Below are 25,065 nucleotides of genomic sequence, written 5' to 3'. Positions count from 1 at the left end.
ACACACCAAAAACGAGTCTAGAAAATAAATCAGTGTTTGCAAAGAATGGCTTCAGATGGACAGAGCTGGCAGGAGCCGCTGGCCTCGCTGGAGCTCTGCCCTTTCGCACGGGGCTGCACCCGGCCTGTCAGGCGTGATTAATTCTGCAACTAATGCAAGGCCACAAATGCACTTTGTCAAACGTTGGGGAAAAGCCCAGGCAGACCAAGCACAGGTTTCCTGTGCTCCAGCCACTGCTGAAGAAACGCCTTTGAGATGCCAAGGTTTGAAGGTCTGAGTTGGTGCTCGGTAAGCTGGCAGCAAGCCGGGGCAGAAGGAACAAAGGTCTAAGGGGTGCAGAGGATGAGCTCCTTGGCCGGGGTGACAGCCGCAGGCTCATCCTTTTGCTGTTTTACAGTACACCTCGTTCCCGTTAGGACCGGTGGAGTCTGCAGAATCTGAGGTTTTACGGAGTCTTGATGTTATGCAGAATCACAAAGCGTCCTAAGCACGGCAAGGAGCGACGAGGCGCACGGCTTGAGCTCCACCTTTGTGCTGGTGTTGACCATGGGGACGGCGGTGGCCCTGCGCTCGCTGCAGTGCGCAGGGGCATCTAGTGGCCAAACGCCAGAAGGCAGCAGCCGCCCACCGAGGGTGGCTGGGCTGCCAGGAACCAGGGGGTTCATCCCTCAACCGCAAGCCAGGACCAGCTCTACCCTTCGTCATTCCCCATAGGGCTTAATAACCCTTAAGGTCTAACCAAAGGCTTAGCTGGAAATGTCACAGCTTCCTTACGTACTCCTCTCCGCTGCTGTTGGCGAGCTGTTACCCATTTCCAGAAGGAACTGTTCTTGCTGTAATTTAAGATGGTTTCTCCTCTCTCTGTCCACCATGGAAAACCTATTCCCGTAGCTGCCAGCAGCCCCATCCCCGCAGGCAGGAGGGGTGCATCAGGCTCCTCAGCTGCGCGTCAGCACCTCCTGCCAGACGAGCTGCAGCCCCAGCCCGCCTGCGTTTGGCAGCTGCAGTAAGGAGTGCTGGACCTCGCTCCGTCTGGGCTTTTCCATATGTTGAGGGTACCGCTGACCCCATACCCCGCGACGGGCAAACCAGCCCGCGCCCCTCCTCGTTGCCTGCCGTGTCGCTTGCCCCTCGTGGCTGTCACTAGCCACCGATTTACACCACTGAAAAAGCATTTCTGCAGAGTAGAGGTACAGTTTTTTGCCCTGCACGTTAATTAAGCTACCGCAGAAGGAGGGTAAGCGTGATAGAAACCTGCATATCCATTCCCAGGCAGATAAGAAATGTGCCCGCCTGCTTTGCCTGTAGCGTTCATCGTGACGTCGGGAAAGCCGAGCCTAGAAATAACCCCCGTGCTTGGAGCGACGAGATTAAAGGCAAGCTCCAAGATGAAACCTGGCCTGCTTTCTGCAGTGATTCCCACGGAGGGGACCTTGTCCCATCCCGAGCCACGTGCGCTCACCTTGTCCCATCCCAAACCACGTGTTCAAACAGGGTGAGTTTCATGATCTCGTCATTTTTTGCTGTGAGGCTGGAAGGATAAATACTCAGGACCATGGTTTGTAATGGGGAGAAAGGAAAAATCACCCCAAAATAGCATGCTGAACGCTGTTTCAGCATCCTGTGTTTTGGGACTGTTAGGCTGTTCCAGGGCATTTCACTTTCCTACAGAAAAACGAGGATGCTCTTCAACGTGAACTTGTAATCTAAAATGTCTAATGCTCATTCAGACCATCACCAAATTTCAAAGCCTTATGAAGACCCGTGTTTCATTTCTTCTGATGAAGGGGGCTGAGGCCAGACCCTGCCTTGCTCTGTTGCTGGCCCCATCCAGAAGCCTTTTGCTTTACAGGAGAGGTGGTGAAGAGAGGCACTCGTTTCACAGGGCAGGATCCCATCTTAAAAAAGCATCGGCAGTCCCTCTTAAAAAAATCTGGACGGGTTCCACAATACCACACACCCTGTAATTGCTCCTATTTGACTCCAAAACCAAAATGAAACCTGGCACAGGCTCCCAGCCATACTTGCTTACATGTGAATATTCCATATTTGCACATTTTAAAAGTGCGTTGGTGCTCTGCTCTGATTTTAGGCCCAGATAAGAGTGTGAATAACGGCTTCACTCGCTGCCTTGTAAGAAATCCTTTACTGACATCAGTGTGACTTTGGGGTCTGCGTTTAAAAAAAATATAAAGGAGGATCATTTCAGCCTCTCTGAGGAGGCTGCAAAACTTACTTAAATAATATGCTGATGCTGCAGATCGGTTTAATAAAGTTGAGCTCTAGTTAAGCGTTTTAATGCGCATGTTGTAAATAAATAATGGAGGACACTGCTTCTTTAACATAGCAATAATTGTTTTCAATTAAACCCTCGTTACAAAGAAATTAACTTTCACCTTGCTGACTCCATCACTTATTCTGGAAGAGCTAGATCACACTTCCGTGGGGGAATTCTTCACAGTTGGAAAGTGAGGACTGCACTCGTTTGAGATGGGCATGAATTATTGAAATTTCCATCAAAAAGGAAAGCCGAAATTGAGGGCTTTTTGCAAAAATCAAAACCTCACAAGTTTGCTCCATGTACTGTTCGCATTTCCCAAGTTTGTATGGTGAAAACTCTCCCCTGTTGCCTCCAGCCAGATTTTTCAGATGTTGCTCTATTCTGTTAGCCTAATTCTGTCATTTCAATGGAATGAAATGAAAATCTCTTGCTTAAAAATGCTGTGCTTCCTTGCCGTGTCTGCAAAAGCTGAGAGAGAGTTACGGGGCGTACAGGGAAGCTGGAGGAGGTTCACGGGTGAAGCGTCCGCAGAGCTGCCGGACCTGGCACACCTCTGCTCTGCCTGCTCAGCCCAAATCGCCTCCTCAGCCCAGACCGGCAGGAAAGCATTTCAAAGTGCTTTTATAATTTCAGCGGTATTGATGGCAATATCTTGAATCTATACTTGTAAAACTAATTTCAAACTTTGTCTGAGTTTAATTCGGTTTTTTATGCTTGACGTTGCTACCACTGGTTATTTTTGTTGGCCACGTTGGGGTGGGAATAGACAAAACTATCCGACTCCTACCAAGAGCTTACTGCCGTCCCTCGGGGTTTCCCACTTCTGCGTGGTGCTGACCCTCGTTACAAGCGTACTGTAACTACAACGGCAATAAAATAACGAAAGCCACAGGATTACCACATCCGAGGCTCAGGGGAAGGCAAACGCTCTGTGAGCCATCCTTAGGTGCAACATATACACCTAGAAATGTTGGCATCGAGAAGAAAGTCACACTTACCTGACGGAGGGAAGTCCACCTGATGGCCCCGTCCTCTGCCGTGGTTTTCCCTTGGTGGTGCTCGATGGCCTCTCTCTGCGGGGGGAAGAAGAACAGTCCGTTCAGAGCAGAAATCAAAAGGTATTTCACGCTGCGAGTAAAACAAAGCTGGTACTTCCCGTGCCTATAAAAATTCAATCAAACAAATCAAAACATTCTTTATTGAATGCTTTATTAAGTATGTTTTCTGGTGCCCCCCCGCCTATCTTACTTCCCCCGAAGAGAAAAGAAAAAGAAATAACTTTTTTAAGAATGGAGATCAAATTGGGTTTGATGCTTTCTGCTGCACAACTGCCCCAGGCAAACACAGGTATCCGTCCATCGCAAAAGCCTGCAAACCAACACGCCGGCTGAGTCCCTCTGCGTTCACGGCGAACACCACCCCGCATAACTGCCGATGTCCTCCTCCTCCTACGGGGGAAGGACAGCTCTTGGAGGAGGACTGCCCTGACCTTTGGATTTGCCAAGAGGAGCAAGCTGGGAGATAGCCGATATATCTGGGCTGTGTCGGCATCAGTGCTCCCTGTTCGTTTTTATAACCACCAATTTTTTGACCTAAAGGAGGTGGGGGAAAAAAAAGTGATTTCCTCTTGAAAGCTCTCTGAGATCTGCTGTGGGATGAGGCACTTCTGTGGAGCAGGGAGAGCAGGGAGCCACCCAAGAGGCAGGAGAGCACTACTGGCACTTCGAGGACTGCAAATCCAGGGGTGAAGTCAGACAGAATGTAAAGGGACGTGAGCGCTTCCGCTGAAGGTAAGTCCATGAGACCATAACGTGGCTACTTCTCCTGAGATCCTGTTAAAAACTTGGCTCTACCGAGACTCCCGGCAGTTTTGCTGTTGACTTCAACAGGGTTAAGAAGTCTGGGGACATCTGAACTGCATGAGAAAAGGGTCAGGAACAAAAGGTTGAGGAACCTCAGTGGGCAGGCGCTTGTCCACGCCGCTGTGTCTTCCACGATGAATAGGGTTGAAGGGAATTGCTTGGAATATGTATGCAAAATGTACGTGACGCTGGTCAGTACAGGAGACAACTCATGTTATATCAGCCTCTAAACTCTTCCTCATGGGTAGTTTAATCACGATCCTTGCCACTTGATGCTAGCTCTTTCCTGCGGGAGATGGAGACATGCCCACTGCTGATGTTTCATGTTACCGAGGTGGTGTTTTGGAGAAGAGGAGCAGGGTTTGTGTTTTAGTCCTGCAGAGCTACTAAGCCTTCTCACTCCGAAACTTCAGAGACCACCCTGGGTAGCGAAGAGCCCCTTCACATGCAGAAGAGGGTAGCCTTCACCACCCAGCCCAAGCCCTGCTGCCTGAGGGAGTCGATTTATTCTGTCCTCAGGAGAAGGTGTCTCATGGCAATCGATGCACAGTGCGAGGAAGGGCTGTCTGGTAGGACGGGTGGTTTGAATCAAAAGTATATTTAAATAAAGACTCAAAAGAAAACCAAGCATTTAAGCACTAAGCCCTTTCAAAAGTATCGCTACTGTTTGCTGCAGAAGATACTAATGACTGAAATACAGGAGTAAAAATGGCATATAGGATCACGATCATGCAGTCTCCTGAAAATTAGCTGTGTTAGAGCCACGCACAAAGCTTAACGGAACAGCTGGAACCGCGCACGCGTCTGCAGGGTGGAAAAGCCACCCGATGCGGGGCCACACGTCACTCTGAAATAGGCAAAAATTGGCCCGTCTCGCATTTAGGTTTACTGTGACGAGGTCAAATAATTGAGCATTTTAAACACTTTCAGGCTAATTTTAATGAATGCAGCTTCCTCTGAAGGTTGCCTGCAATCTCCTTTGAAGGGAAAAAAAAAAAGATGATAACCTTAATCTTTAAAGTAGTTTGAATTATATCCTCCCAAGCCTTTCTCTAAACAGATTAAACTCCTATTTGAAATGGAAGTAGATGTTTACTCTTGTAAATAAGCATTTTCTCTTGTAGCTAACGGTAAACAGATTAAAGGATTACGCTAAAGACCTTTCAAAATTTTAGTATTGGGGTCCTGAAATCCCAGCGTTTGATATCCAACCCTCACTGTAGCTACACGCGGGGCGGAAGGTTATTTTCTCCCATCAAGTACATCCTAAATAAGGAGATTTAAAGCCTTCAGTTTTGAAAGACTTCGTTCTTATCTGCCCTGTTGCCACTTCACACGAGCAGGGGAGTATGCAGAGCTCGGAGCATAAATGAGAATCAGACATGAAGACTTTATTTTAAAAAGTCACAGTATGGGAAGAATTTACTTGATTTCTAATAATATATATAACATACAATAAAGCAGACCAACATATTTCATCCCCTGTCAAGAAAGTTTTGTCACTTGGTAATTTGTTTTAATATATTAGTTTCTAAATATAAGAGCAGTCAATCGATGCATTATTAATGTGATGTGTACGTGTATAAATATTCTTTTAACTTCCAGGATGGTGGATATTAATGTTGTGGCATTTGAAAGCACGAGGCACTTGAAGCGCTCCGTCCCGAGGCAGGAGCCGTACCGATTGCACCGAGCCCCATTTATAACTCCTCCGGCCGGGGAATGAAAGGGCTTTGATGTAAAGTGTTGCTTAAATGCTCTCCTGAATGGAGAGTCAGAACTTTTTCCCCAATATTTCTGGCAGCCAAATGCCTCCATCGAGCGCGAGGGTTGTTTCGTTGTTGGAACAGCAATGCTTACAGAGGGAAATACTGAAATGGGCGGAAGTTGCACCAAAGAGGGGGTCTGGACATCACTGGCTGTTTTACCCCATTATTTTAAGATTTTCATTATTCCCGCTAACTTTTGCTTCCTTTCGAGTAAAGGGGGACTCCAAACAGCTTGATTTAGCTCTTGGTTTATGGATTTGCTGCAGCCGAGAGTATTTCAAAGGGTCTGGGACACCCTGCTGCGAAGGGAGGGAGGTCTCACCAAAACCGGCTCCTGCTCCTGCCCCGACCGATGAGAGGCACCACACCGGCTTAGACTGGCATAGCCCAATATTTTTAGGTTAACCACACCGGGGAGGTTAAGATATCTTCAGATTTATCAGCTGAATGTGTGATACTCGCTAGTGTTACAGATCCAATCCTATATTTTCCATACCAACCACTCCGGGTTCACGTGTCGGATGGAAGTCAAACACAGCTTGGTGCGTTGCATAGTTTCTTGCCGTCCCTGGTTACGTTCTGATTTTAGCTACCACAAAAAACCCAGAGAAGCAGTATATGTAAGCAAGGCACATCAGCAACCTCAGAACTGTACAAAATCAATCTGGGAAGCAGAAGGACACAAGGAAAATTCCCTGTCCAGCGGGGCTAAGGCCATTAAAAAGGCATTTTTTAAGCAGGTGAGGAACGAATCTAATTCCAGCAACCGGGCTGGTCCGTTCAGTTGAAAATTGTCAATAATAATGCATAATAACTGGGAGAGGCTGAGAAGAGACATTTCTTTTTGCCTTTTGGCAATAGCCAGAAAATATAGTCAGAGCAGGGGATGGCGATGGAAAGCTTTCCATCCCAGCACGGGTCGCTGAACGGGAGCTGCTCCAGCGAAGCGTTGCATGACCAGTAGGCTAACTGGGGTGCAGTGGTTTGAAAGGAGCTGGCTGAAGAGCCGCTCCAACTCCTAAGGATGCTTTCAACCTACTGCATCTAGCCAAGGGGAGGAAAGCACAAGGTCAAAAGTGGTAACTGAACCCATCAGAGACCCTGGCTGGGGTCTCTACGCGTATTTTGCTGGCACGGAGAGCTGGATTGATTTTCTCCCCCATCCAGCAATATTAGGGTCTTTCTACCCCACCAAACTCCCACCCTGGCAGGCTCAAGCGCAGCGCTCCTGAGGGATGCTGCTCCCTCCCGCCCGCATCCCGAGACTGCACCCGACAAAGCCACAGGAATAATCGCATTTTCAGTTAAATGGGCAAACCCGGAGAACAATAATAAATGAAACCTCAGGCAAATCTCAAATTATTTTGGATCAACCAGAAGCAAAAAAAAAAGAAGCAGTGAGGTTTTTTTTAAAAAAAAAAAGAGAGAAAAGCAGTGTTCAAGTTTGGATTGAATTAAATGCCTTGTTTCACCCCAAATGAAACAAGGTCATTTTGTCTTGGGGGTTGTTTTTTCCCGTTTTGCATGCTAAAAGGAAACAAGCAAGCAAGCAAAAACATTCACTTTAACTGCCTTTTCACTCAAAACGTCATTTTGGGATTACAATTCAAGATACCAATCTGTATTTCAAAACGTATTCCAAAAAATAGCAAAAAACCCCCACCCCAACCTGACAATTCGAATCTGCCTTCCTCATTGTACCCGCCTTGCCAGCAGGCTGGGCTGAATCCAGCCCAAATTAATGAATAGCTGTGGTCACCTGAAACTTTCAGTTTTTTCAACAAATAACCTACTCAGCCAGCAAGTTGTGCCCATCTCAGCTTTGCCAGGATCTGCAGTTAATTCCCCTAAAACCTTCAGAATTTCCCTTTATTGGAGAACGTGTGTGTTTTCCTTCTGCTCTGGAGGCTTTTCCAGCCAGTGAAATCAACAGCTCGGCATCACCCCTGGGACGCTTCTACCTGAGGGTGAAGTCAAGCTGCTTCGACCCTTTCCATACTTTATTAATTTTAGAAGATTTAAAAAAAAAAAAAAAGATATTTTTCTCAGCTAATCCATTAAAATATGGTATATTTATAACAGTGTACGAAAGAAGGTAAGTAAATGTGCAATGGATTTGATTTGCCATTAAAATTCTCTCTATTAGTTAAAACTTGATGTTGCTTCATTTTAAACAGGAAGCTTTTCCTGGGTGAAATTGTGACAGGCGAGAATATTGAATAAGGTATTTTTTCACAGTAAGAGCAAACCTTAAATTAATGGTTTAAAATATAAAAAAAAAAAAAATTTTTTTTGCGGCGCACACTACCTGACCTGAAAATAATAAACTTTTAAGTGTAGTTGGAAGCAGTCACTAAAACCATGGGAGACATGATTTTTATTAGAATTTAGATAAAAAGATTTAATGTTTTTTAATCTACGAGACCACTGGAGGTTAAACTCGCCATCTGAAGTTAGTTTGTGTTTTTCATATACTTTTTTTTTCCTTAAACAGATCTGCTCATTTAAAAAAAAAAAATAAGCGAAGGTCATCAGAGCCCACTCAATAAAGTATTTGGTTCGCCTTCATTTGGCTTCGAGAAGAGGCCTGTGAAGGAACAGGAGCTGCAGTATGTTATAAACATCTTCTGGAGGTTTGGAGGTGGTTTTCCCCCCTGGATGCAGGCTGGACGGGCTCCGACGACCCTTTTTCAGGGTTTTTTTGGCGAGCTGGCAGTATTTTACAGGGCTGTCAGCCGCAGCCCGCCTTATTACAGCGGAGATGAAATGATGGTAACTGGAATTCCTTCATCCATAAATTCCACGTGCCATAGATATTTCCACATTCATTAGGAGGAGAATAAGTAGCAGCCAGGCGGTATCCGCAGAGGCTTTTACTGGCTTTTTGATGAACTGAGGCTGAAGGGGTAAAATACCGGCGAGGCCGTATTTTGATGGTTTGATTTCAGATATTCTACCTCGTCGACCGGGAAACCTTTGCCGTGCTATCAAAGAGCACACGGTAATTTATTGGCTATATACTTCAGTTGCTTCAGACCTGATTAAAACCCTCGGGCAGGTCAGCGCGCCGGGCAATAACGGGGTAAATCAGCGGGGCTCCGCCAGCTTCGGCAACGCAGCTCTGATTTATGCTGCCTGGGGCTAATATTTCAGTACTGTAGGCTAATATATCAGTACCATAGGATTTAGTATAAAATTTTAGCATCGCACAGATGCTTTTTGGGCCATAGTCTTGGAGAAAATGATGGCATTTTTTTCTACCTGATTTAATTTCTGGGTTTGACTGTGCAGTTTGGCTTCAAGTTACATTTTTTTTTAGCCAGGGCAGGCAAAGGTTTTGAGGTTTGCACATTGGATGGTGCCGGTCCCGCTGAGCTCCGAGCCTGCCGGTGGCACCGGGGACCTTGGGGCAGGCCAGCAGGTTTCCTCCATGGAGCATCACGCTGCTTGTGTTTGATAAACACGTTCCTCCAACAAGGTCTGGTGGGGCAACCCCAGGGGTGAAGGAGCTCCAGATCACCAGGCTGGGTGATCTGCAGGTGTCAGGGCGGATCTAGGGCCCGTGCACGTGTGTGTGTGTGTGTGAAGTAACTAGAGGAGAGTGATTTATTGGTGCTAAAACGCCAAAAGAAGACACACAGCTTGCAGAGAAAGAGGAGATGACGGCTTACGTTGGGGGGCAACTCTGCGTCCTACAGCCGTGGCTGAGGTCCCTGTTAGAGTCCACAGGTGGGGGAAAACTGTTGGGCTAACTTCATCCTATTCTCCCATCCACAACGACTGCATACATCTGGTCATCTTAACTTCTTCCAAGAGCAGAGAAAGAATTACTGAGCTCCCCCATGAATTATGATTTTTCGCTGGAGTCTGGGCTTTGCAAGAACCAGCAAGTACAGCAACTCTGGAGAGGGGAGTAAAAAATGAAAAGTGACTATTCTCCTGGGTTTTAACCCAATTCCTAACCCAAAGAGTCTCAGATATGTTTGGATGAGTTTCAGAAAAGCATCCCAACTTTTGGACGCAGATCCGAACCACGCTTCAAAACGGGTCTGAGGTTTGCCCCTGGGTCTGCGCGCAGCTCTTTGCTGCCCTTGTGCTGCTTCCCCGGGTGCGATAGAGGAGGGCTCTGTCCTTAGCGGAATCCCAAATCAAAAAGCGGTAAAGCAAACAAACAGACCCCCCGAGGGATACGGAGTGCAACCGTAAAAGAAACAGGTACTCGGTTCCAAAACCAGATGGCAAATTTGAAGCATGTCTGAACATGCCAAGATACAGCATGCTACAAAGAGTTCAAACGGAGCATTGCAGATAAAACAAGTACCGATTAAATCACACACTGTCCATATTTCAATCAAAAGTTTGAAATCCGTCCATGACTAGGCAACCAGACAGGCTGAAATCAAGTTGAAGAAGTGGAATGCAGAAAATCTGGGTATTTCTTTTAACTCTCGCAGAATCGAGCTACTCGTTGTTAATGAAACAACGGCATCTCCAGCACTCGCTTTAAGAACTCAGCTCCATGCACGCAAAACAGCAACACGCGTATGGAAAAAACACACTTCCTTTGCAATTACTTGCCCTCTGCATTGCAAAGATGCTTATTCATGGAGGCTTGGGAGGCTATGGAAAAATAAGCTGTGGTATTCCTGGTGAATAGCTATGCTAAAAAACCTCTGCTCCTTTACAGCTACCTCTGAGATGAGGAGTTTGAGCTAAATTAGCTGCTTCTGGAGAGGTGAGAGCCTTTCCAATAATAGGGACCAACTGCAATAAAGCTTAGAAAGCATGAAGAGAAGAGGTGAGTGCTTCCCACTGAACCAAATGTGTTTGGTTTAAGTCTGGAAGGAGTCTGCGTAAGGGCCATTTCACATGCTCGCAACTGGTACTGCTGCTAGAAGGGGCAAATTTGATGTAAATTCCTTGCATAGGGCGACATTTAGTATATTTGGAGAGTACCAAATATATTGGAGATGGGGTGTCCCCACAAGGGCAGAGTTAGGCTGATGTATTTCATGGGGCTTGGGGTGGTTTGCCAAAGCTAATCTGTGGCTCTCCTGGCTGCTGCCTCCCGAGATCCACCACCGTATCTCCTCCTGGTTACTCCAAGCAGATCTCGTTGGCAAAGGCATAACTCGTGGAGGTCTTACGGCAACCTGGAGCTATTGAGCTAATCCAGCCTCCAAATATTCACAAAAAGCAGTTGTAGTGCCGGGCTGGAGCAGCAGATGGCCAGTGGCGGGGGCCACGGCACTGGTGACCTCTTCCCATGGCAGCTGCCACCACAGCTGGCTGTGCAAACGCTGCCTCTTCCGTGGATTTATCGCTAGACAACATACTTCTCCATTCCTTAGCCTCTGCGGTCTTGTCTGATGCAGGGTTTGAGCTTTTAGCAAACATAACTACTCCGTAATTAAATATTGGATACATCAACACAGGTATAAACTATTTCTGTGTGGTATTTAACCTTTTGGACTCAGCAGACCAAATTCCCAGCTTGAAAGCCGCACTGCAAGTGAAATGAGAATCTACACAGCTAGGTCTTTGTTTCCTTTTTTTCTCTCCTTAAATAACATAAAAAGCAATAAAGAAGCATCTGAGACCAGCTCTAATTGCATTTTTAAAAGCTGTACAAGCTAAGTCTCCTGCGGGTATCGTGGTGTGTTTTAAGGAGGGTCTAGAAGGTCGTAGCAGGGCAGCTTGGTGCAGGTTTACAGGGACCAATGCTCCAAGGGTGAGGAGAAAAGACAAAAGGTAATTGGGAAGTGATGGTGCGTGCATCGACCTGACCCTGACCAGGAGAGGAGGGAGCGGACGGGGAAAGGGCAGGACGAGGGTCTCACCACCACCAAGACTTGGGGCACGAGGGAGAAGGGAGCCGCAGGAGCGCAGAGTGACGGGGCTGGGAAGGGGATGCAGGCAGGGAAGCCTGGACTCATCGGAGGGGGAAGGACGTTGCCATCACCGAGGCGCACGATGGGGATAGCCTGGATGGGAGGGTTAATTCCCTGGATGAGCGAGAAGGGCTGGCTTCAGCGCCAGGCAGGACTTGCAAGGTTTGGACACCGATGAGGAGACCTAGAGAGAAGGGGGCATTGCCTGAAGGAGCTGCAGATGCGGTGGCTGACACCCTGACCCTTTTATGTCAGAAAAGCAGAGAAGGACGATGACCGCGACCCCCCTCAGGTAGGGAAAGCCCTGGGCTGTGACTTTCCCCCCTTCGCTGGCTACGTGCTGCAGCCGCCTCGGCCCCGGCTCTGCCGCTCCGGGCAGGGATGCCAATCCGGGCAACCGGCCATTGCTCTCGCATCACTGCCCGCGTTACCCCCCGCAGCCCGGCGAGCTCCCCTCGGGGGCCAGTTGCTGTGGAAGGAACTCTAGCCCATGGAAAAGGTGGCCGAGGGGACGCGGTAGCCCACCCTCTCCCGGGGGCCCCGCTCGCATGGGCTGGTTCCTATGCCGAATCGCTTTTTGGAGATATGGTCTAAACGGTCATACACGTACACGTATGCACGCTGTATCACATGCCGATAATTGGTGTGCAGTAGTTTATATTATGAATCGATATGGTGTTAACATGGTCGCATTTGTTTCCTTCTGGAAACTATACTAAAATAGATTTTAAGACCTCGGATAAGGTACAAATTTTAAAGACTATATAGACCGTATATGACACGTGGGTATAAACCTAAAAATATTTACAGAATTGGTAGTTCAGAATTCCTCTTTAACTTAACGGAAAAGTTAAAGAAAAGCTAAAACCCTCACATTCAAAAAAAGCTAATTACTAAAATGCTAATTTTTTTTATCAGCACAAAATTGTTCACATAACTAACATAGAGCAAACCTAAGAAAGCTACCATTCGGGTTATACCAGGATCGGCAAGACTGCGACAAACAAAAAGGCTGGGAAGTTGTACAGATACTTTTTTTAATAACAATCTCCCTGTACAGCAAGGGGCTGCAGGGTTTGTGCCGCCGCGGCACCCTGGCGCAGGCGGGGAGCCCGGGGGTCCCGCAACGTGCTTCCACTTAGCGGCTGCGCAGAAGAACCGCTCGGCTCCGTCTTGCCCCATCACTCTTCCCGCCGGAGACGTGCGGGATAGCGAAGGGGCTGCAGAATCAGTGCTATTAACAACACAGGATTAATTAATACATCTCTTCTCCCAGCCCGGGATGGGTGGAGGGAGAGAAGATCTCAGGTAAGGGGAATCGTACCTTTAAACGGCACATTAATTTTTCAGGCACGTAAGACGCACGTAGTTAAACATTGCTAATTAAAGTTTTTTCCCGAATACCATTCAATGTGAAACAGGCAAGAGAAATGAACCATTCGCAATAAACTCTTGGACTATCAACAACAGGTTACAACTACTCATTCGAGGTTGCAAAAGGCGCCCATCGGTTTTGATATTCCTTTAGATATTCTGCTAGTACTTGTCCGTAACTGAGACAGTATTCGGCTGACGACAGCATGAAATCTTCAAGGATCATTTAAATTAATGTAAAAAAAAGGGAAAGAAATTCAACCAAAAAAAGTTCCAAACCAAGCAAAACACCAGCAAACCCTAGACCGTCTCTGAAAGCATCGGATCCCACAAAGCGCATACTAGACGTGCACTGCCAAGTCTAAAAACGTTCAAAATGGTGAGTCAGGACCCAAACATTCGTGGAATCAGCTGCAGCGTGAAGGCACTTGAAAGGCTCCTCTTTTCACTCTCCAATGCCTTTTGAGCCTCACTAATCCACAGAGATGATATTGTCGAGTTTTTCTCGGCAGTCACAGGGGCTAGAAACACGGTGTTTTTAAAAACGAAACCCAAAAGTCTCCTAAGGTCCCACGCTTCCAGGAAACTGAGCTTTCATAAACACACTGCGACCTGGCGGGCACTTCCCCTCCTGTTGCTCTTGCCTTAAAAACAGAGAGGGGCTAACTAGGCTCACGCAAAATAAGCATTTTTAACCCGTCCTACAGCAGTCGAAACAACATTTTCTCGTCTCGCCTTCGCGACTGCGCTGTCGCGATAAATCCCCACCTACAGCAATACGGCGCAAAACTGCCAGAGCCAGCAAGCAGGGCTGACCATATCAGTGACATCCAAGTGAGCAAATGCATTCCCGAGCTAAACAAATTGTGCTAAATTTGCCTGTAGAGTACACGTCATCCTTCTTCGGTGCCTTTGCGTTATGTATACATTTGAGTTTTCCAGATTCACAGCCCTGTTTCAGGAGTTACTACTGCACTGGACATGCATAAACTCATGATCACAACCATAAAGCCTCCGCCTTCATTCCCAGGCCAAAAAATTGGATAAATCTGGGGATATTTCAACCTCCAACCACAGCAGCTTTTAAAGAAACCAGTGTTTCTTTTTTATTTTAAAGAGGCATTAAGTCCTTTTCCTTCCCCTTAAAAACGCACAAAATCTTTCATTTTCCTTCTTTCCTTTCTTTTTCCTATTCTTTAAATGGGAATAAAGGGAAAAAAAGGCAGAGGGAAACCCCATGAACCAAGAAATCCAAGCAAAACATGTGGTGTATAATGAAATATAAAACCTCATAAAAATGAAACTAAGAAAATGCTTCTACTTCAGCTGCTTTAAAAAAATCAAGGACAAATTCCAAAAGTGTTGAAAAATATTTTGCTTATTTTGATTTTTCAAGGAAATTGAATTATTTTCCATGTGCATCCAGTTATCCGCGTTTGAAATTGGCAAACCCAGGCAATGTTATCTTGTCTGCAGACACGCAGATACCTTCCTTTTTCTCAGGCGAGTGCCCTTTCCATTTAATTTTGTTCCTCACGGCACATTTTGAAAGGAAGTCATACCCGAGCTTCAGATCACGCTTGAACGGCATAGTTCGGGGGACAGCCAGAAGAATTATTCAAGGGCTTAAGTTAAAACCAGAGAGATTCAAGGAACATAAGCTGTTTCCTTTATCAAAATGAAGATCAAGAGGCGATTTGATTACGGTGCATAAACACCTCTGTGAAATAAAAATTCCACGTGGTTAAAGGGTTGTGGGTTTTTTTAATTTATCATGAGGAAAAAGCGATAGAAAGAAGTAAAGGCTGAAGGCTAAAGCCAGGCAAACCCAAACATGAAACAAAGCACGTGGGGACTGACCATCTGAAACACCGGCTGGAGCGGTGGACCTTGCAGCTTTTGAAGTTGTGATACCAATACCTGATTAAAGCAGGTCTTCCAAAATGTTATCCAAATGCAAGTTATTGGGCTTTTTTCTGTCTCGTTTTTTATCTTCTATTTTTTCTTCAGGAATAACTGAGGGGGGAAATTCAATGGGTTAGGTTATACTGGAGAAAAGCCTAGAAAATTTAATGATCCCTTCTGGCCTGAAAAATCCATGAATCTATTTAAAATGTGATTCCCCATTTGATTTAAATAAATCCCATTTACAGTACAGTTCAAAAATATGCTGGCCTTTGGTAACTCGTCCTGCTGCCAACTCCTAAACTCACCTGCCCTAACGTGTCTTTACTATTTGGCAAAATGTTTTTCTTCGCTGGTCTTGCCTATATATTTGTTTCCAAAAAAGCTTGACAAAGCTTTCTCATTGTATTTCAAAAAGAAAAATGTTCTCCCTACATCTGGAAATACTAAAAAAGTGCTTTCTTACAGTATTTTTTTTTACTACGTATGGACAAGGTCCTGACCCTTATTATTGGAGCTCGAATCCAGATGGGAGGCTGTACGGTTCTAATCATTGGAGGGGATTCCCTTTTGAAGCCACGTACATCTTTGGAGACGTTTGGGCTTTCAAGAAGTTATCATTTGTGGGAGGTCTGTTGGGAAGGTTTTAAATAGTTTGGGAACTTCCTTCTTTCCAAGGGAGACCGGGTGTGTGCCTGGAGCATAAGGATTCCCCAAGCGACATACCCACATGCCCGTATTTTAACCCATTTTCTTTAAAGCAAATAATTCCTCTTATTTTAAAATGCTCTTCTCCCAAACAGATGTTTTCTTCCACTAGCTATTCAGAAACACAGCACTGTATTAAATAAATACCGGTTATGATACCAGTGGAAATCTAAAACCAGAAGCAGCAATTGGGGCGAATATAGCTGAAGTTTGTCAAGATGATTTTGATGGAGTGTTTTCCATTAGTGACTGCCATTTCGTTAAAAAATGAAACTTTCTAGGAGACCAGCCTGCCTTTGAAAAGTTTGTTATAAAACACCGAAACAAAGAGGACGTATCGGAGCAGGATGCCTTGATGGTCTCTTTGGAAACCATTCTGAAATACCTAAATAAAAATTAAGCCAACATCAAAAATCAAAAAGATTCACTTTTTGTCTAAACAACGCTCTGGCTGATCCAAGATAATTTTTATAATGTTGTTTGGGGGGGGGGGGGGGGGGGAAACAAAACACACAAAAAAAATCTGCTGTTTTGTGATTGAGCATGAAAACAACATGTGAAAGGCAAGAATTCCTTCTGGAGCGGAAATCCAAGTTCCGGCTGCTCCAGAGTGCAGTGGTGCTGTTAGGACGGAGATGCAGTTAGAAATACTTTTGCCATGTGCATCGCACATGGATATGTTTTGCAGCTGATTATAGTCCATGCAGCGTTTAAGGCTCCGACAGTAAAAAGAATGAAAAAGGAAACTTTCAAATCCACATAATTATACTTAAAATACAGCACTGTCCACTTTTCACATGGACCGAAGACAAAAGAGTCTAAAATTTTAAGAGCTCACAAATAAAATACGATATAGCTTGGAGAACTATTAGAATTGCACGGACTATTTTAATTGCCCGTGCCAAAAATAAAATCACCGAGACTCCTCTGCGCTGGCTGTGCTCCAGCTTGGCCAAACTCCTGCCGCTGGCCGGGCTTGCAGGCTGCATCGGTACCCAGCAGCTGGGCCTGAGGGACCTAACCAAGTGCCTTTTTTTAAGGCCATTAGTCCAGTTTTTCAGGAAATTTGGGAGGGGAAGCATCTGGCAGAGTGGCAGGTCTGCAGAAGAATCAAAACCAAGACCTGATGGAGCCTAGGTGGAATATACCTTGCTACTGCTTAAAACCAAAGGAAAACCAACCAACCAACCCCACAAAACAATCGGCGATCACATTTGCATCCATCACTGAGAGCATTGCCACAAGACACATGGCTCTGCTCAAGACCAGAGCAGTCTGAGATGTAGTACTGAGAACCAGAGGAAAGGATGGAGAACAGTCCGAGCCCATAAAACCCTGGCCTGATCGATGAAAGAAATGATCCCAGCTTCTTTCCGAGCAGCCCGAGTGTGACCATGGCAATAAACCTTCAGAGATGCGAATGGTGGATGCAGACAGCAAGGCAACCATCCATGTTTAGGTCCACGGCTGATAGGACAATAAATCACGGATAAGACTGCAGGCTAAGGATGGAGAAGCAATGGAAGACGTGGGCTGGGGAAGGTGGTGAGCCTCCATCGTTTAATGAGGAGGAGATGGGACTGGGAAAGCAGCAGGCTGTTGGGAACAGCCAGAAGGAATCCAGCCTGCAGGGAGAAGGGGCTATGACCCCAGTAAACCCCACCAGTCCTCTCCTTAGGGTCCTGATTCCCTGAAATAGCCCAGATCACTGCTCCAGGACGTGGCTGATTTAACCTGAAGTCCTAAATCCAGGAGTCGCCCATCCTGCGTGAGCATCCCAATTATCCCGGTCTGCAGGGATGCTTTGATGACTCTTCCACAAACTGTTTCTTAGCCAAAATTAAATTTCCAAGAGGCTGCAAACCCCAAGACCAGGTCAGAGGTTGATACCACAGCCAAGTGCTCTTACAGGGCACAAGAAACTAAAATACATAATCAGCCAGCACTAACAAACAAATGCCCCATATCCATTAAGGAGAACTGTACAGCCTTGCCTGAATAAAGACAAAATAACACCCCGAAATGCTTCAGCAACTGTACAGGCAGCAGGAGGATTTACATTGCCCCAAAGTCACAGTGCGGAGGGATGGTGTGGATTCACCTCACCAAGGCTCTTTTCTCAGGCTGAACCAGGGAATATTGCATGTTTCAATGGCTCAGAGCAAAACAAAACCAAACAAACAAAAAAAGGGGGGGGGGGTGTAGGCAAGAGATTTCAAACATTTCAATACCTACATACACCCCCTCCACCAATTTTCTAAATTAAAACCAGCTGAACCTAATTTTTTTTCCCTTTTAAATTTGGTGGAAAAACGTTCTTACCCGGCCAAGACCATATGTGCCAATTTTCAGCTCAGAAGGAATTTTTGGATGCCGGAGAAAGAGGACGGGAGTTGAAGATTTATAGTAGAAGTGCCATCTCAGAAGTATCTGAGCTGGGCTGGCAGAGCGCTGCAACTCAAGCGTGCTCCTTACTGAGACCACAATTGAAACCGGCTTCAGGAGGTCTGCCACACGTCCGAGAAACAGAAAGGGGGGCTCTCAGGTTTCAGGACGGCCCCGTTCAGGGAGGTACGTAGGCTGGTGCAGGGCTGGAGGCATGCGTGCCATCCCATGGTCTTCAGCACGCCCTCTCAGACCCCCCCAGCAACAACGTTAACATCACGGTTCAGCTCTTGGCTGATGCGAGACCCTAGATGAATTCATCCCTAGGGTGGTTTTTTTTTTGAGCTGTGATACATATGGCCACTTGTTGCTAATTCTTTACATCGGTCATGGAGGTAATTTCCTCATCTGCTGTTTTCCTTGGAATTTGAAATACATAGCTGACTCCCCATTTTGGGATGGGTTTATCAGCTGTTTCCCTGAAGGGTTCTGGATATTCTCCAACCGTTCCCACCTGTGCCAGTGGGTAATGCTATTCAAGATGCCAATGGGAATACTCAACGGTTTCCTATTGTCTATCCCCAATTAACGAGCCGCTGCCTGTCCCATGACTTTCGGCAGCAAGAAGGGAGTACAGTCTGCTGGGCTGAGCACTGGCCTCCTCCGGCCAGGGACTCCACTGTCATCCATCTATCCAAAACATTCGAGATGTGGGCATCTAGTGTTGGACATCAATGCTTTGGAGGTAAAGAACTGTGAACCTGCTGAATCCGCACAGGGAAGAGTTTCTGGAGATATATGTTGTTTTCATACTTCACTAAAAATCCTAACGCTTCACTTTCGTTTCTATTTGTGGTGGTTTTGTCCCCACCTTTTCACACAGCTCAGTTTTCAAATCAGCAAAGTGAGGCTAGTACTGCACGTTCTGCAAAGTCCTGTGCTTCGAGGAAGATACGGACCCATTGCAGACAGCTGGTGAAGAGTACCGGGAATGATCAGGAGTCTGGAAAACACGACCCCCAAGGAAGGAAGGAGCAAATGGCATTGTTCAGCTTAGAGAAAACCGAGATGAGACAGGACAGCAGTTAAGTATTAAAGGCTACTGCAAACGGAAAGGATGAAGCTACTGCACACCACTATGGACAAGAAAAGAAGTCATGGTTTTAAGTTGCAGCAAGGAAGATACGGATTCCATACTCTGTTACCTTCTGCAATGGTCAGAGAAACTCAGCAGGAGCTGGCCTGGGTAGGCAGTGCGATCTCCATCACTTGTGGCAGGAGAAGACCTTAGGTGCAACTGCCAGGAAGGGGCTTGGCATGGCCGAGCCCGCTCTGCGGTGGGGCTGGATGAGAAGACCGCTCCGCACCCCTTCCAGCCCTATTTGTCAGGGACGCCATGCCGTGCGTCTCCCTGCGCGGCAAGCTAACCTTCTGGAATGTTTGGATAACTGCACACCGAAAAAACCCACATTTCTCTGCCTTGGCAGCCATTCACAGACCTAAACACAAACAGCTGGATCCCATTTCTCTGGCCTCAGAAGATGAGAGCGGCAAGGTAGAAAGATTGATTGACATTAAAGTTTAGATTAAATGAGTCATTTAAATCGATAAGGAATCAGCCTGAGTTGAATTAAGTCACTTAAAACTGATTTAAGTGTGCCCCAGGAATATTCAGCTACCCTGATTTAAGAACTTGCCTTCAGACCAGTGAGCATCACTGCGTCTGGATGAGAAATTAGATTCATCAAAGCATGGCCGAGACCTTCAAGCCACAAAACTCTTGGATTTACAAAGCCACGAGGAGAGGTCTGCACACAGACAAATTTGTAACCACCGCCCCAAACCAGGTAATGTCAATGATTTTTAAGGTCATAAGGGACCATTAGAGCATTACAGTAGGACCTTCTGTCTCACGCAGCTGGGAGAGTACATGTACACTAGCATATTAACTAGAGGCTGGGAAAACACGAGAGAAAAAAATCCTATTTACTTGCTCAGTTTTCACATTCCTCCCTAAGCCTTCAGACTGTCGGACCTTGCTCCTGTGGGTCCTTCCACTCCCACCCAAGCCAACCGGCTGGCCTGGGCGGGCTATCCCGGGAGGGCAGTAGGAAGCAATGGGGACCGGCTCCCGCTCCAGACCAACTCCTTGGCTCTGCTTCGTTTCCCTGCAGCACCAAATCACCCAAACACCAGTTGCTGCAGATGGCGAGGGTGGGCTTTCCAGTAGAATTCTGCAAACCTTCGGAAAAGCCTTCTCTTTTATACCACAGATCACTAAACCACCAGGATTTTCCCCAAATCCCTAGCAAGCCATGTGTATGAAGAAGGTGCAATGCACGGTGTCGGTACTGGGACTGTGATGTTTTGGGGACACCCAGAGGCAAGGCACTGGGGTACCTTTGGACCTCTTATGTGTCCTAGCGAGCTGTCACTCGATCACCTTGCTCCAAAGGGAATTGACCCAGGGATGAAACATTAGGAGAGAGGGAGAGAATTCATCCTTTGCAAGGGGTTGAGTTTTTTGGCGTTTATTTTTTGGTTTTGGTTTTTGGGGGGAAATACTCAAGCTTGCCATCGAATCCCCAAATTGCTGAACCATGATCTTAGCAGCAGGATTTTCCCTGCTATCAGATATCGAGAGCCCCCACGTGCCTCAGACTCCGGGAATCCACTTACATGTACCACTCATTCCCAAACGCCTTCTCCCCATTTCCAGGCACCGTCTATGTACGGATTAGCCCTGGGACCATATGTCTGAAACATTTCATCGCACCGGCACAGCTGAAAGTAGTTGGTGTTTCGTATGATCTACCTCGGGCCGTGGAGTTGTATCATGCCAGAGAACATATGTCTGCTGTTTGCCCGAGCGCAGCGATAAAATGAAACATGCTGCCTGTTATTTACCCTTCAGCTCCGTTTCGGATTGCCTGCTGCCACTGCTTTTCATGCTAATTCATCACCATCGTGTGCGATTAGACCTAGATGAGCAGTATATTAACCTGCGTAAGGGCTGGTTGGATGCGAGCATCCTCCCAGCGTCAGATGCCTGATATTGCCGGCACGGTAATTTCAGCCCCGGGAATGTCGTCTTCCCGCGCTCGTAACCCGGGGAATGAGCCCAGAGCAAGCTTGGGATGCAGCGAAAAGACAATGAACTCAGATGTTGGTAGGAAGCAATTAATGTAGCAGTTCATGAATCAATCGGCGGAATGGTATGCACATGTGGATTCTTTAATTATGATCCCATTTTAGTAGGGGAAAAAAAGCCTCTTAAAAAGGAAAAGCAACGCCCTCCAGTTAAAAAGGGCTTAAGCAGGGAAGTCCACGCAACTGTGGCACGAGTGTTTAAGAGAGGCTAATGATGTTTATCTAGGCTATCAGAGTAGCAACAGGGAAACCTACTGTGCCAGAAAATCAAGAGGAAAAAAGCTCAGGTGAACCTGATGCCAGCCCATAAAAGCCCAAGCTGGCTCCCAGAGCATGGCTTTGAGGGCAGAAGGAAGGGAATAAGGAAAGCTCATGGCTAACGATTTCTTCTCTAAGTGTCCTCCTTAACCGAGTTTGCCGTGGGAATGGAGACATTGGTAGGTATCTGCCTTCCTTTTATTGCTTTGCCCCAGCCTCCCCCAGGAAACGTATCCGCTTACCCCAGCGTGGGATAATCTCCCCCACTCAGCCTCATTTCCTTCTGCCCATACCTCTGGCCTCCAGAAACAAAGTCCCGTTCCTTCTCCAGCAGCAGATGTGCTGAACCATACCCAAGTACAGATTATCGCAGCTCACCCTTGGCCATCAACAGCTCTTTATTTCCCGAGAAGCCTGGAGTAATGAGTATTTGCAAAACAGAAGAACTACAGACACTTGCTCTTTGCTCTCTATTTTCTTAGGGAGCCCCCGTGTAACACTAATAAGGCAAAAAAGGCAGCTGGCTGCATTTTTCCCAAAAGCTGAGTCAGAGACACCAACCTGCAAAGGAGCAGGATGGTTATGAATTTGATTGAGGCGTCAGAGGTGCCACCTTGCAGACGACCATGCAGAAGCACCATCTCCGTGCTGTGTCATCTTCCAACAGAGTCATCAAAAGCATAAACTAGGGTTTGAGAGCCATCATTATTAACGTGACACTCTAGAAACACTCAAGGCTTGTTTCAGGACGAGGCCCCAGGAACGCCAGGACCATATAAAAGACCTCGCAATGCAATCAGCAGGAAGGAGACGTAAGGAGAGGTTGCAGTCTATGGTCAAGGGGATGAAGACACTGACGTCTGGTGCAGCCTCCAGGCCAGCTCCAGCCCACAAGACCTTGCCCTCAGATGATCTGACATCGTGAGATGTACTCTGGCTCATTTGCTCGTTTTGCTCTATGTTGTCTCGTTGTCCAGCTACCAAGTAAACTGTCACTTTAATGCCAAGTTGTCAAAAATATTGCCAGCTCTAGTCTCACTCCAGAAGTGAGAACCCCGTCCATCGTGATGCTCTTTTTCCTGCCTCGAGATGCTCAGCATCCTTCAAACCACCCTCCTTGGCCAGTCTGCCAGTCGAGGGCGAGCACAAAGGGAATGAACTCTCTCCTGACCAGAGACTTCTCCCCATCTATTTGAAACACCAGAGCAGCAAATCTCTCCCTCTGTCACTATTTACCATCACACCACCAGGGAGACCCAAAATCTCATAAAATGCTGTCCTCAAGCGCCAACAAACAAGTCTTCCTCGGCGGGCTGGAAAGGCCGTTTGGGAAGCACCAGAGGAGGCACCGAATAGCAGCAACTTCCAGTCCAGTACTGTATATCACCCAGCCAGCCCGTGTGCCGAAACCATCACGGAGAAGTCTGGCATCCCGCAGGATGCTGCGAAAGACTCGTCTCTGCTGCTCCCGATTCCCTGGATAACTCGGGAAGGTTAATTAAGCTATCTCTTCTTCCCCCTCATCACCGTGTCTGTCTCATGGAAGGGGGTGGAAAAAAAAAATCTGTTAACTTTCTAGACCACACAAGTGAAAACGGTGCTGGCAAATAACTCTGCTTGCCCTCTGACTTCATTTTAACAGCCCTCCAAGGAAATAAGGTCAGAAGTTCACCAATGGCAGGAAGGACCTACTGGTGACTTGGGTTATCCCAAACATTTACTGTACCATTCCCAATTTATAAAAAAGCCTACAACAGGTTGAGCTTTTTTCCCCCTTGGAGCTGGATGAGTTTTCCATCTGGCTTATATTTTTAGTTGCTAGAACTGTCCTCTTCTCGCTGCAAACATGTGTTACAGGGCTGCCCCACGGTCCCATATTATGATAATTATTTTAACGGCTGTTTTGAAACATTGCGGTGGTACAGCGAGAAACTTCCTCATCAGCACAGTTGGTTAAACAAAAATTGATCCCCAGTCAATCAAATGCATCTAATAAGTTGTAGATAAATACATGATTTCATCACCTCCAGTACACTGACCCCAAGGAAAAGGAGTGATCTCACTCAATGTGTTGATGTCTCCCAGTAATAAATGGCTTCGTCGTACCATCGCGCTAAGCAATAAATGATCTCACAAGACGTGCTGCTGTAATAAACTAAAACAATAAGAATGTGCAGGAAGGAAAATACTGCCCGTGGTGAGCTCGACTACCCAAGCCCATGTCTTAGCTGTTACAGACATAAATTAGCCGTAATAAATCTTATTGGTTGTTTCTTTAATGACATATATCTCCTGCCAAAATGGTAAATTCTTGAAAGGACTGTACAAGTAGATTAAATGGTTTCTGTCCTTGGGAATGTGGAAGCCTTTATTTGTTTTTCTTAAAAGACTTTAAAATATCCTCACGTTATACGTCAAACAGATGTCCAGGGTAAATTCTCCTGACCCATTTAAACATTTTTTTTTAAAAGCTAGAATTAAAGTCCAGTTTCTGCCGCTCGTCTACAGTTAGATTTGCTGGCCAGCACCTGACAAAACTCTGCGACTGTAATGTTAAGGTTTAATGGCTGTATGGTGTGACTTTTAATGGCAACGCTGAGGAAACTAAGATAAATTAAAACCTAATTGGGAACGTTAACAGCTTTACCAGTCTACACATATGGACCCCAGGAGAACACTTTGAAAGATGTTACAGTTAGCTCCCGTCGCAAGGTCTGCAGCGTTGCACGATGACCTCAAAACTTGTTCCACTCTTTGTTACCACGATGCCTTTGAACACGGATAAAAACCTATATTTCACTCTGCGCAAATATAAGAGAAGTATGCAGAAAGAGCTTTATTCTCTCTCGCTAACAGAACGGCAGCTTGTTCCATGTCTGCTCAGTAGGATGGATGCATAGTTTTCAGATGCTGTTGCAACTTTACCGACTTTGTTGAATCGCCCTGGCTGATCTTTCAAAAAAACCCAAACAAACCGAACAAAAACCAACAAACAAAACCAACAAAACCCCCACAAACATCCAAACTGCCCCATCAAGAAAAGAAGTTGCAAAGGGCAAATGAAGACATGCTTCCTGCTACAGAGGTACAACTGCAGTCGGAAATATTGGAAATATATGGAAATATAGTTCCAATAAATATACGGACGTGTTTAAAAATACCATTTGAGCCCTGCTTAGTGTTTCACACCATAAAGTCCCGCTCCCTGGAGCACCAATGGACAAAACCTCACGTGTTATGTCCAGGAACAGAACCATCCCTCTTTGCTTTATGGGCAGGACTCAAGCACGTGCCTCTGCAAGCCAGTCACGGACCCGTTCCGCAAGCATCTGTATGAGCTCACGGGCCAAACTGCCGTAGGATCTCTAGATGCTGTGAAGCGACTTATCTCATCGTTCAGCGCAATGAAGACTCTCCTGACACCTGCCTCCACGTGAGAGTGCAGCTTCCCTGAATTTTTTCCGAAGCTGCTCATGGGGCTG

The sequence above is a fragment of the Calonectris borealis genome, chromosome 3, assembly GCF_964195595.1.
Source record: "Calonectris borealis chromosome 3, bCalBor7.hap1.2, whole genome shotgun sequence".
NCBI lineage: Eukaryota > Metazoa > Chordata > Aves > Procellariiformes > Procellariidae > Calonectris > Calonectris borealis.
This window is presented reverse-complemented; position numbering follows the sequence as displayed.